Genomic DNA, 11,559 nt, shown 5'->3' with positions numbered 1-11,559 from the left:
GATGGGAAGCTCGGGTTTCACTTAAAAACAGGCTTTGCAGTTCACTGAGAAAAACAATAATGTTTCTATTCCTCCTGTGCACAGAAAAGGGGTGAAGACGAGAGCCTCACTGAAGGCTCAGCATTTGGAAGGCGAACAAAAATATATTATGTGGGGGTGCTTTATTTGTTCGTTTTGGGCTTTTTATGCCAATGCCATTATTTCTGGCAGCCTGGGTTTGGGATTTGAGGGACCTTGGGGCTGTAGGGATCACAGCCAGTTTGTTTACTGGAAGTTTCCCTGGAGGCTTTGGAGACTTCGTTCCCTGCAACATGCTGCTCTTTCTACTGGAGCCTTCCCTTAGGTCTCACCTAAATCTGGAGCTTAGATAGGACTTTAGCAATGCAGACAGCTCCAAGTGGGGCTGAGGTCCAGCTGCAGTGGATGCACAAAGCCCAGTCTGGATGGTGAGGAGCCCTGGGCTGGAAAGCTCAGCACGAGATTGGATTTGTACCAGGCAAAGGAGCCTTCTTTGGGTCATACTGATGTATTTGGCCCAAGGAAGACTCCTCGGGCAGTGGAAAGAGGTGTGAACAGGGGAAAAAATCCTTGCGATGTGAGCACTGCTGAACCATGAGGCTGGTAAAGTGTCATGGGGAGAAAAGTTTGCCAAACTGGTTTCTATTCTCTTAGCTTTTGCGTTCTGAATCGGGTATGCTTAATGCCTGTTGCTAAAGACTAAAGGCTCTTGCAGAATGTGTTTCTTAAAGTTTTCTGAGGCTCTCGGAGCCCTGCCCGCTTCAGGGCCAAGGAGAAGGCTTGAAGGTGGCCTGGCTTGGTAAGTCAGGCTTGCCTGGCTTGGTAAGTCAGGCTTACCCGACTACAGGGCCAGGCAGAAGATGCAGGACTCTCTTCATGGCCCTGTGGATATTTATTTAGGTTAAATTTTTATAGCTTTTGGTGATGTGGGTTGCTTCGCCGGTTCTTATTGCCACCGGAATGTGGGAAATAGCTTTGCAGCAAAAGCTGTGGGCAAAATCTAGCATATATATATATATTTTAATCTAAACGCAGTCCTCCTGCTTTTCTCCCCAGCTTGGCTCAGACTTACATATCCAGCAGAGAGAAGCCTCACGTGTTCGTGCACTTGCCACCCTTCACCTTGGTGCGTTTGGAAATGGATTAAATAAAAGGTGAGAGAAGCRAGGGGGGAAAGGGAGGGCGGGCGAGCGCGAGGAGGAGCTCATCCATTACGGCGCCGTGCGCAAGGCAGGAGGTCCTGGCCTTCTGGTTTGAGTGCTTATTCCCCATAAAAYACATCTGAGAGAAATCAATACAAGAAGCATGCAAGAACTTAAATCAAAGCGCAAGGAAGCGGCACTTGGTGAATGGAGCGACCTTGCGGAGGGCTGTCAAAAGCGGGCGCCCAGCCTTGCGGATGCAAAAGCTGCTGGGGGAAGAAAATAGGAAGGTCGTCGGGCAGATTTCTAAGCCTGGCCTAGGCTGCTTTGCTAGGGGGTTGCATTGCAAGGTGCTGTTCTTCTGTGGTAAGAAGTACATGGGTAGGATGGGCTGCCTGGGGCTGGGTGAAGGGCACGGGAGTAATTTGCAGCTCAAGGTTTACTCCAGGGTGGCAAGGAGAGCGGAGTGAAATGGACCCATATGTGACTCCCTATATATGTGGGACATAAGGAGGCRAGGGGTGCAGCCAGCCTGGCTCGGAGTGATGCTCCCTTTGGCCTTCAGCTTGGGCTATTCTGGACTTTGGAGTGTGAGAGCAGCATCCAGACCTGCACCACAGGTCTATCCTTACCGTGTCCATGTACAACTGAGCCGTGCCCATGGTGAACAGGCTGCTTCCAGCAATACAGCTTGGGTTCCGTGCTGGTGGATGCTGGAAGAGCCACCTGAGCATGCAGGTGTCTGGATGCGTGACCCGATGGTGGGTCAGTGCTCCACGCTGCAGACAGCCATAAATCTGCCGAGGTTTCCTCCAGTTGAGCTGCACCTCTGCGGACTGCAGGGCACGTGTTCCCATGCTGGGAAACCTGACCCCTCGGTAGCCTGAGAGACAGGAGAAGCCGGGGCTTGGTGTTTTGAATAAGTGGCTTTTTATCTGAAATCCCGTGGGGAGCATGAGCTCAGTAACCAATGAAATTATATCTGTTGTTTCAAGCAGTGAAGAAAACTTGGCCTGATGTTTATTGAGATTTATGGCTTCCCTTGAGCTTAATTGTCTTTGGGAGCCCTGGATCTTTTTAACGGTTCAGCTAAGTGGTACTAAGAAGGATGGTAATGGTTTGAGCAGTCTGCCCCCTTAGCATCTCTCTCTCTCTCTCTCTCTCGCACAATTTGCTGATATTTGGGAAATGGAGCTGATGCTTTCCCCTCCTGAGGTCACTGGTGTGAAACTTCAAGAGGCAAAGCCAGGTGTGAAAAGCTGCCAGCGAGCGTTTCCTTCACGGGCTCCATGTGTCCATGTGCTTTGGGGTGGGAAGACAGAAGATGGGCATGGATCTACTGAGAAGAACAGGGATATGGGKCTCTGGGAGGAGGATGGCCCTACCTGGTGTTGCTCTGGAGTGGGAAGGGCCCATTTGGGATGTTGGGAAGGAGCTGGGCGCCTGAGCTTGTCACTGGGAGGAAAACATTGTCCTTCACTCGCCTGTTCCYCGCCTCCGGAGCGGTTCCAGCTCCTCTCGGTGGTGACCCCTCCTGCCTCGTTATCCCTCGCCAGCCGTGCGATGAAGCCGTAGAGCTGTCACTGTGGGGAGCGACCCGGACCTGTTTCCTCACCCCGGGAAGGTGTCGTGTGCGGGGCGGCCGCGCGGGGAAGGGGACGTTGCCGGGGATGTCATTACAGCAGCTCGTTCGGGGTCAGCGGACGCCTTCGTTAATAACCCCGGGGTTATTAGGTGGCCCGAGGTGGTCGCTCCAATCCACATCTGTGGCCTCTGCTGGTAACTGCTGGAGCTGCTGGCCGCTTCCAGCCTCCTGTGGATGGYGGTTCTCCAGAAATGCTTTGGAGCCTCTCCGTTGCTGGGAGCAGTGGGTGTCGTGCTGGTGCCGTGGATGGGTGTTTAACACCAAGGGTGTTCAGTGTTGGTGTTAAATATTTCGGCTAGTGCAACCTGGCCCAGCTTGCTGCATAAACGTGCTGCGTCGGAGGGAGGGATGGGGTTAAATTCCAGAGAGGGGCAAGGAGCGGCGAGGGGGTAGGAAGGCGAAGGGGGATCAAAGGCAGTGCCTGGAGACTGTAACCAGCCGCACCCTTCCATAAAACACCCCTCTCCTCATCCATGTCCCGATGGAGCTCCATGGCAAGCGAAAGCCTGGCCTTGCTGTSCAGGGATGCTCTGGCAAGGACTGCATGGGGAGAAGGTCGGGATGTGCAGCGAGGTCTGGTGCAAGGAGAGATGCTCAGGCCTTGGCAGCTCATGCTTTGCGAAAATAATCCTGCGTTTTTCCCCCTTTCCTGGTAGGGAGGACACCTGCCTCGGCAGCCACCTATGCATTTCCCAGGTGTTAAAGGTGTTTTCCCAGCCTGGGGAATTGAAGAGGAGGTGGCGGCTTTGGCTGTGGGTTGTTGCCGAACGAGCTCGGGGATTGCTAATGATGTTTGTGAAAGCCCTAAATTAGGACCACACACGGGAGGCTGGGGCGAGCGCTGTATCTTAGACCTGGAGGGTACGAGGCAAAAATGCTTTTGTGCCTGACTCACCCGCTCTGTGCTAACACTGACTCATAATTACTGATTGCGATTCAGACAAAAGACTTATCTGCATTCAAACATATGGAAAATGCTAATGTAACCTGGTAATGAAGAGGGAAGGTAGTGCTGGTAAGTCATCCGTGGCTCTGTGCGAGGCACACAGCAGCCTGGATTYGCTTTCCGAGGAGCGTTTGCCCATGAGGATGGGATGAGCCTTCCAAGGATGGCCGAGGGGCTGGCCCTGCTTCTCCTGCACAAAGTTGGGTTGTACACAAGAGGTTTTGGATTGCAAAGCTGCAGGTGCTGCCCTGGGACCGGGGACAGCCCTCCCTGTCCCGCTGTGCTCCCTGCAATGTTATATGGTTTTCTCCAGGGAGCTCCCYGTGCAGAGCAAATCCCAGCCCTAGGAATGTTCCTGTGTCCCTGCGGGAGCATCTGGCCCATTTCCCATGGGCTGAGCTTGACCTGCTCCCTTTCCAGCCCTGAACGTGGCTCTGGGGAGGGAGATGCCTTGACAGGCAGCACGTTAGAGCTGCAAGTTGGGCCAGTGCAGCTGTGATAGGTGCTGCTCAACAGCCGATCCTGCAAAACCAGCAGGAAAAGCCACTTGCAGAAAGGGCCAAGGGAATCACGTACCCTTTAATCCCATACCCCATAGAATCCCACACCCTTTAATGGGGCAGGGAATAATCCCAGTGCCTGGACGGAGCTTGGGGAAGGGGAGCTGGATGCTGCCCCTCGGCCCCAGCTCTGCTCTTGGCCTTCTCTCGGCAAGAAGTGGCAGCAGGAGGCGAGTGCCCCGTGGCCTCCACTTGTGGAGCCGGAGGGAGGTCTAATCCTGGGATATCTCTGGTCCGGAGCCGCCTCCTGCCCTGCCTTCGCCCTGTGCCACCGTGCCCCCCTGCTGCTCAGCCCTGCTGGATGCTCAGTGCAAACTTCCCCCCGGTGCCAAGTGTTAAAAGCTTATCAAGCTGATAGAGCATCTTCGGAGGTGCGTGCGGGAGGCAACATGTTACCCTAACGAAGGAGCAGCTGGAGCTGGCACTGGGCTCCGCTGCAGCTCCCTGCTCCTTTCCCAGCGCTCCGGCACTGCCTTCCCGGTGGGATAGCAGGGAATGATGCTGGGCAGGGCTGGTCCTCGCTTTGGAGGGCACGGTGGTGGCCTCCAAACAGAACTGAGTTGGTGATTCCTCTGCAAAGCCCAAGCCCTGGTGGGAGTTGGTTCCTGCTTCTGCCTTTGCTCGGCCTGGAGCAGAGCCCCTGCACAAAACCCCATCCTTGCAAATTCCCTTGAGCTCCTTGACTTTCCAACCCTGGCTAAGTCATCTCAGCAGTAGATGTTTGTATCGTGACCTACATTGCTATTGCATTTTAAATATATATTTTACTGTGATATAAGCTAGCTTCCCACATGCAAATTGCTCTGAGTGAACCATTTATCTGGGAAATAAAGGTTATGTTCTCAAAAAGACATTTAGTTCCCTTTCTGAATGATTGAGCTAGTTTTCTACTGAGAAAACAAAGGTCTTTAGCACAGTCCAAACCAATGATGGGGGAAAAAGGTTCAGGTAAAACCTCTCCATTTATTTAATGCCTCCCCCCTCTTTCATATTTACAAGTTAAAAGGGGCTCCATCAGCCCATTAGAGCTGAAATACATGTCCTGTTTTCAAGGAAAGTAAGTCCCATCTGGCATCCCTGGAGGAATATAACCTTAACTCCATCTTAGGGTATCTTACAGATTCTGCCAGATTTACCTGCCTTAAAGGGAGATTGATTTCGGAAGTAAACAGTCTCAGGTGACAAATCTCCTTCTACAGGTGACGTTGAGGAGGATATCTGGGGTATCCGTGTCTTGCTTGATCCCGGGAATCTCTGTCCAGATGCCCGGGAGATGGTGCTAATGGTGAGGTGGCTTGGGAGCAAGGGGATGGAGAAAGTCTTGGTGGGTGGATGTGAGCCCCRGCTGCTGTAGAGAGTGAGACAAGCAAAGTTTTTAAGGAAAGAAAGGCTGCTTCAACATCCATCTGAGCAGTTGCTTGAGGAGTTTTTGATGTCTGTGCCACTTGGCAACCTTTGGAAGTGCCAGGCTTTGAGTTTGCAGCTCCCCAGCGGCATGCACTGCAGTCGCTGTGTTTCTGCAGCACCTTCAAAGCACKGGCAATAAATCATATTTGCAATAAATATTGCTATTAGAAATAATATTTCACCTGTGGTTAGCAAGCAGTCTATTCTCATTAATATATTAGAATTAGAATAGAATCTTGGGCATCTACACATCTCTTCTTGCGACTTGCCATGCTCCAGGGTGTTGTGTCCACCAGGAGAAGCCACCTGCCTGGCACGGGCTACCTGTGTCCTTGTCACCCCAGCAAGAGGGAAGGGAATGCAATGGAAGCTGCAAATGCAAATTGTCCCCAAGTGGCCCAGTGGGGACTTGGGGGGACTCAGCTGAGATATTGGGGCTCTTCCCCACTTTCCTGTCGATGCACCAGGCCAGATGCGTGTGGCCTGGGAGGATGCAAGGAGCACTGCATTTCCTATGGAAACAAAACCAAAATAAGCATYGGAACGGGGGGTTCTGCAGAAGGAACCCAGTGCATTTTGAGTCGGGGTCCCCAGGCCTGGGGAAGGGCCCGGCCGCCCTTGCTCTGCGTTCCCTGCCCGCATCCCGGGGCGCTGCGGATGCGTGCTGCCCGGGCAGGGGTGAGAGGGCACGGAGGGCACAGCCCATCTCCTTGCCGCCCAACTGGCTGGCCTGACTGGTTTTTTATGATTATTTCTCATTCTGTCTCCAGTTAGGCAATACGCTTGCCTGTTAGAAATATTGCCCTGGGCTGCCAGCTCAGCGAAGGAGAAAAGCATTTATTTTTTTAAAAAAAGAAAAAAAAAATACGCGGGAAAGTTTGGGAATTGCCTTCTAGCCCAGGGTGGGCACCTCTCCCTTTCCCCTGCAGCTGCCCAGACCCTCAGCTTCAGATAATTCCCTCCAGCAGGATCCTGAGGTGAGTGTCCTTGCAGGGGGGTGGTTAATGCATCCAAACCCTCTGCAGCCGGAGGATGGCTCGGCAGGACTCGCCGGGCTGGAGCCGCTGGATTTCAGCCCAGCTGGTAGTTGGGGATCATTAACCATCAAGGTGCCCCTGGGAAGAAGCAAAAAGGTATTTGGGAAAATTTGCTAACAGACTCTAATGACTTAATAATCCCTGCCGGAGAGAGCGCGGCGGGTTACGTGAATGTCAAGTTTGTTTGCTTTGCAGCCCGCCGGCGGCTGGTTATGTAAGGGGAGGTGTGACCTCCCGCGCGGGGGACGAGGGACGGAAAGGAAAGTGCTGGAGAAGCCCCTAGGGCTTCCCGGGAGCTGCCAGGCTGGAGCGTCGCTTCCAAGGAGTTTTGCATCYGCCGCTGCGCACTGGGATGCAGGCAGCGGGCGCTGCCTTTCCCTGCGCTGCTCTTCCCAAAGCAGCTCCAGCTCCGGGTTGCACCTTTGCAAACGGAACACTGGGCTGTGGGACCAAAGGGAATGCTCCCTTTGGAATCGGGATGTCCTGGAGGTTGGAGCTGCTGCAGTTGGAGGAGAAAAGGCAACTCTGGGATAGCGTGCAAAGCAGCTCTGATAAAGGGAAAAAAAAAGAGAGAAAAAAGGAAAAAGGCTTCTGAGGCTTAGGGCTGGATATTTAAACACTCAACATAAAGGATATTTCTGCATTGAAGTAATAAGCGTGACTCAGGAAACCAATGGGGAAAGGGTATTCCCTTTGCAGCAAAACCTCAAAAGATCAAAGCGCCTCTTGAGCGGTTTAACATTTCGAATGTTAAATGAATCGGTCTCTCCTCCCTCTCCCCTTCACCCCTGCCTGAAAATTTTGAGGAGTAAATGGTTTAATTGAGGCTGAAAGGGAGCGCTTGGGAAGTTCAGGCAAAGTGCGGAAGCGTTCCCGGGACACGCGCGGTCCAGGATCAGCTTGGTGGGATGTAGGGATGCTGGTTCTCCATGCTTGTGTTTTTCCTGCTTTTGTGGTAATTTGTCATTTTTTTCTCCTTGCTGGCACCTTCCAAACCTGTTCCTACCTGCCCAGGTTGGAGGTCTTCCCTCCTACCCGTGTAGCACTGGATAAGGGGGTACTCAAGTCCTATAAGCGCGACTTGCCCAGTCCCCCCTTGCAAATAGCCTCTCTGGGAAACGTTATCCTGGATTTCATAGGGAAGCAGCATTAGGGGAGGTGATTAGCATTGAGGTGAGGGGATGCTCYGGGGCTTCTGGCCATTCCCGTTAATGCACATGGAAAAGCTCAGCTTTGGGCACAGAGGAGCATGCTGCTTGGCTGTTGTTTTGGTGGACGTGAGCCCAAGGCTTGGGAATATGCTGGAAATGCTGGCAAATGCATGGGGGAAAAAACACAGAGAAGCAGAGCACTGGATCCCTATAAGCTGTTCTCCTTGGAGAAGCATCTCCTGGCATTTATTTGCATGGAAGCAGCAGGATTCAGACCTCAATGGCAGCCAGGGAAGGATGGAGCCRTGTCGGCGGCACCCGCACGCCGCCGGGATCGATAGGCTGGAGTAATATATAGCAGCAAGATAACAAATCACTTCGCTTATTGGGCCTTAATTAAGCCTCCTTTATCTGGGTGACAGCCACGCACCTGGGCTACGGCCCCGGCGAGCGCCGGCGGTGCCAGCGCCCGTCCCCCGGGATGGAGGAGCGCGCGGAAAGGTGGGTTTATCCCTGCCAAGGCCTCCTTGGGGTCTCCCGGGTAATGGATACAGTTGTTAGAGGCCCTGACAGCGCGAAATGAAGACCTACATCACGGCAAGGCAGCGGGCGCCGCGGCGCCGAGATGAATGAGGGCAATATCGGAGACGGGGGACGCCGGGGAAGGGCCCTTCGCTCCCGGCTTTTTGTGCAAAAAGGGCATTTTTCACCCGTGACGCGGCGGGTCCCCCGGCGGCAGGGAGGGCGCYGCGAGCGCTGAGCGAAGGGCCGGGATGCTCCTGCGAGGAGTTCACGCGGTGGGGACGTGGCTGCATTCCCGCTGCACCGCCGGGCAATTTATGGGGTTGGAGAGAGCGGCACCGATTTCAGTCATTGCGACCCAAGAGAGGGACCTGCTGGATCCGGGTCCAGCAGGAGCCTCGTGTGTGCAGCCGTGGTGCACTGAGGCAGTGGCTGAAAGCAGGGCAGTTTCTGCTCTGCTGGGGCGCTCGCGAGGAGAGCGGGACTGCCAGCCAAGCGGCGCCGCTTCCCAGTGCCCAAACACTTCGCCGGAGCCAGGGATGCCCGTCGGCTCCGCGTGCAATAGCAGTTTGCAGCCCTGTAGTGTCGATCACCGCAGAGCAGCGGGATGCGGCGCTGCTGGGATGGGCTGAGCGCATGGAGCTGGGATGTTTTTCCCTGGCTGCTGGCAGAGCTCTGCACCTTGAGATGCTGGGAAGCTCGGATGTTAAGGGAATATGAGTGGTGGTGTTTTCCTCTTTCCTTTTACCCAAACCTCCTTTTCTCATCCCCAAAACACCAGGAATGTGGTCACTGGGAGCATTTGGCATCTCCTCTTTGTTGAGTCTCGGCATTTCCCACCATCGGGCTTCTTGTCCTGAGGATGTCCCATCGGGAATGTGGCAGCTTCACCGGCACCAGGATGGGAGACACAGGAGCTTGGATGCTCCGAACACTGCAGCTTCCAGCAGCCCCCAGCCAAGGGTGGCACCTGCAGCATTCCCATATGGTTCCCTGCACCGGGAGAAGCTGGAGCGGGACCTGGCATCGGGAAGCAGCGCTCGGCTCCCGCTCATCAGCACCTTCCAGAGAGGAGCGCCGCGCAAGCCGGAGCTAATTGAGCAGGCGGCTCTGAAGGACGTACTACATCTCCATGGAAAACTGCTTCAGCGAGGCTGCTCGGGATAATAAACAAAGCACTTGGGCAGATGATAGGGCATTTAAGTGTTTACTCTTCAGAGCATTAAGTGCTAAATTTGTTTTTAGCTCCCTTATGAGAAGCCCTTGCGGAGGGAAAGCGCACGAGGGTCTCGGTTGTATGGAGCATCCATGTCCAGCCCAGCACCTCGGCTCCATGCCCTTGGGGACATAAGGATGCACTGGGACGGTCTCCAAGGGTCCCTGGGGTTTAATGTGACCGTGAAGAAAGGAAAATGCGGAAGAAAAAGGGTTTGCTCAGTGAAGGGAAAGGAAAGGGACAGCTCGCAGTGTTATACTCACTGCAAGGAAAATTGGAGAAGGAAGATGGGACTGTGCTTGGGATGTGCTCAATGCTGGGTGGTTCTCCTGCCTTAAGAAACAGAATGGAAAAAAATAAATAAATAACAGAAAAACTCGCCCTTTGCAAAGCTCGCACCCCACCAGGCCAGCACAAAGGCAGAATTAGCAGCCAGCAAAGAGGGACCCAGCAGCAAGGAGCCCGTGAGTCCGAACCCGGTTTTGTCGCACGGGAGCCCGTGCAGGACGGCTCCCAAACCAGTTCAGACAGGGCGTTCTCCAGCAACGTAGGGAAGGACAGGGGAGCAGGGCTGCTGTGTGCGCGCGGGGCCTTTTCGAGGCGAAAGCGCCACTTTTAGCCCAATTTGGGCCGTGTCTGAGCACGCTTCCCCCGCGCATCGTGGATTCAATTACGCCGCGCCGCGTTGCCCGTTTCTGTTAAATTTTAACTCGTTTCACATGGGCTGCGTGAACTTTGCCTGACATTTGGAGGCAGGCAACTTGTGTCATCAGGTTACGCTCACACTTATCTCTGCAAATATATCCCTTGTACCCAGCGCAGCCCCCCCTCTTCCCAACCCGTGCGCCCTCCTCATCCTCCCGGGATGAAGGCTCCGGGCTTGAGCGGTGGGAAGTGGCCGGCCCTGCTGATCAAAGGCCTCGCCACTGTTGTTTTAGAGGTGACACGGACATTTAAGGGGCTTTTGAAAGCCCAGCCTTTGCCGTAAAAAGCCAGACACCAGGCACGGAGCGACTGCAACGCGGGTTTAACGACAGTGAAACGGCCTTTTGTTYCTCAGCTCCAAGAAGAACCACAAGCCTGTTTATAGTGTTTATAATAAAGCCTGCGAAACCTTTTACACGTAATCCTGTAAAGTGAGACCCGCGGGCTCTGGCGGTGCCGAACGAGCCCCAGGGCGGGCAGAGCCGGCACGTGGGCTGCTCGCTTGGGTTCCCAACCAGGACCCACGTTTTATCCCAGACTATCCCAGTCTGGACTATCCCAGGGTCGTCCAGATGTCTCTGGAGGATGTGACTGGTACTAAGTTGTGCTGCTGAGCAAGTGGCAGAGCAAGTTTGGGCATGGYGTGGTTTGACATGGAATGGCTCTGCATGGCTTGGTGTGGTTCAATGTGGCATGGTGTGGCATGGCTTGCCATAGCTTGGCATGGCATGGCATGTCTCAACACGGCTTGGCACAGCCCACCATGGCATGTCTTGGTATGGTTCAGCATGGCACAGCATGTCTTAGCGTTGTTTGTCACGGCTTGGCATGGCTTGGTATAGCTCCGTATGGCTTGATATAGCTTGGCATGGCATGGTTCAGTATGGCTTGGTACAGCTTGGCATGGCTTGGCATGACCCAATATGCCTTGGTATAGCTCAGAATGGCTTGGCACAGCTTGGCATGGCAATGGCATGGCTTGACATGTAGGATATGGCTCGACATGGCTTGGTACASCTTGGCATGGCAATGTTGTGGCTCGGCATGGACAGACAGGGCTCAACATGGTAGGACATGGCTCAAAATGGCTCAACATGGCTAGGTACAGCTTGGCATGCCTTGGCACAGCCTGGCATGGCTTGGCATGACTCAACATGACTCAATGCAGCTTGGCATGGCTCAGCACAGCTTGGCATGGCAATGTCATGGC

The 11,559-nt window shown here is 54.1% G+C and overlaps 1 long non-coding RNA gene across 1 annotated transcript; it reads left to right on the top strand.

Moving 5' to 3' along the window:
* Positions 1 to 1,092: 1,092 nt before the first annotated feature.
* On the top strand, positions 1,093 to 11,136 carry LOC112955955. The gene is made up of 2 exons (XR_003250965.1): positions 1,093 to 1,172; positions 9,210 to 11,136. It is a non-coding gene; the product is annotated as an uncharacterized LOC112955955 (long non-coding RNA).
* Positions 11,137 to 11,559: the final 423 nt, after the last annotated feature.

This window comes from Nothoprocta perdicaria, unplaced genomic scaffold, assembly GCF_003342845.1.
Source record: "Nothoprocta perdicaria isolate Ctin4 unplaced genomic scaffold, notPer1 scaffold_6, whole genome shotgun sequence".
In the NCBI taxonomy this organism is placed as follows: domain Eukaryota; kingdom Metazoa; phylum Chordata; class Aves; order Tinamiformes; family Tinamidae; genus Nothoprocta; species Nothoprocta perdicaria.
This window is presented reverse-complemented; position numbering and strand designations above follow the sequence as displayed.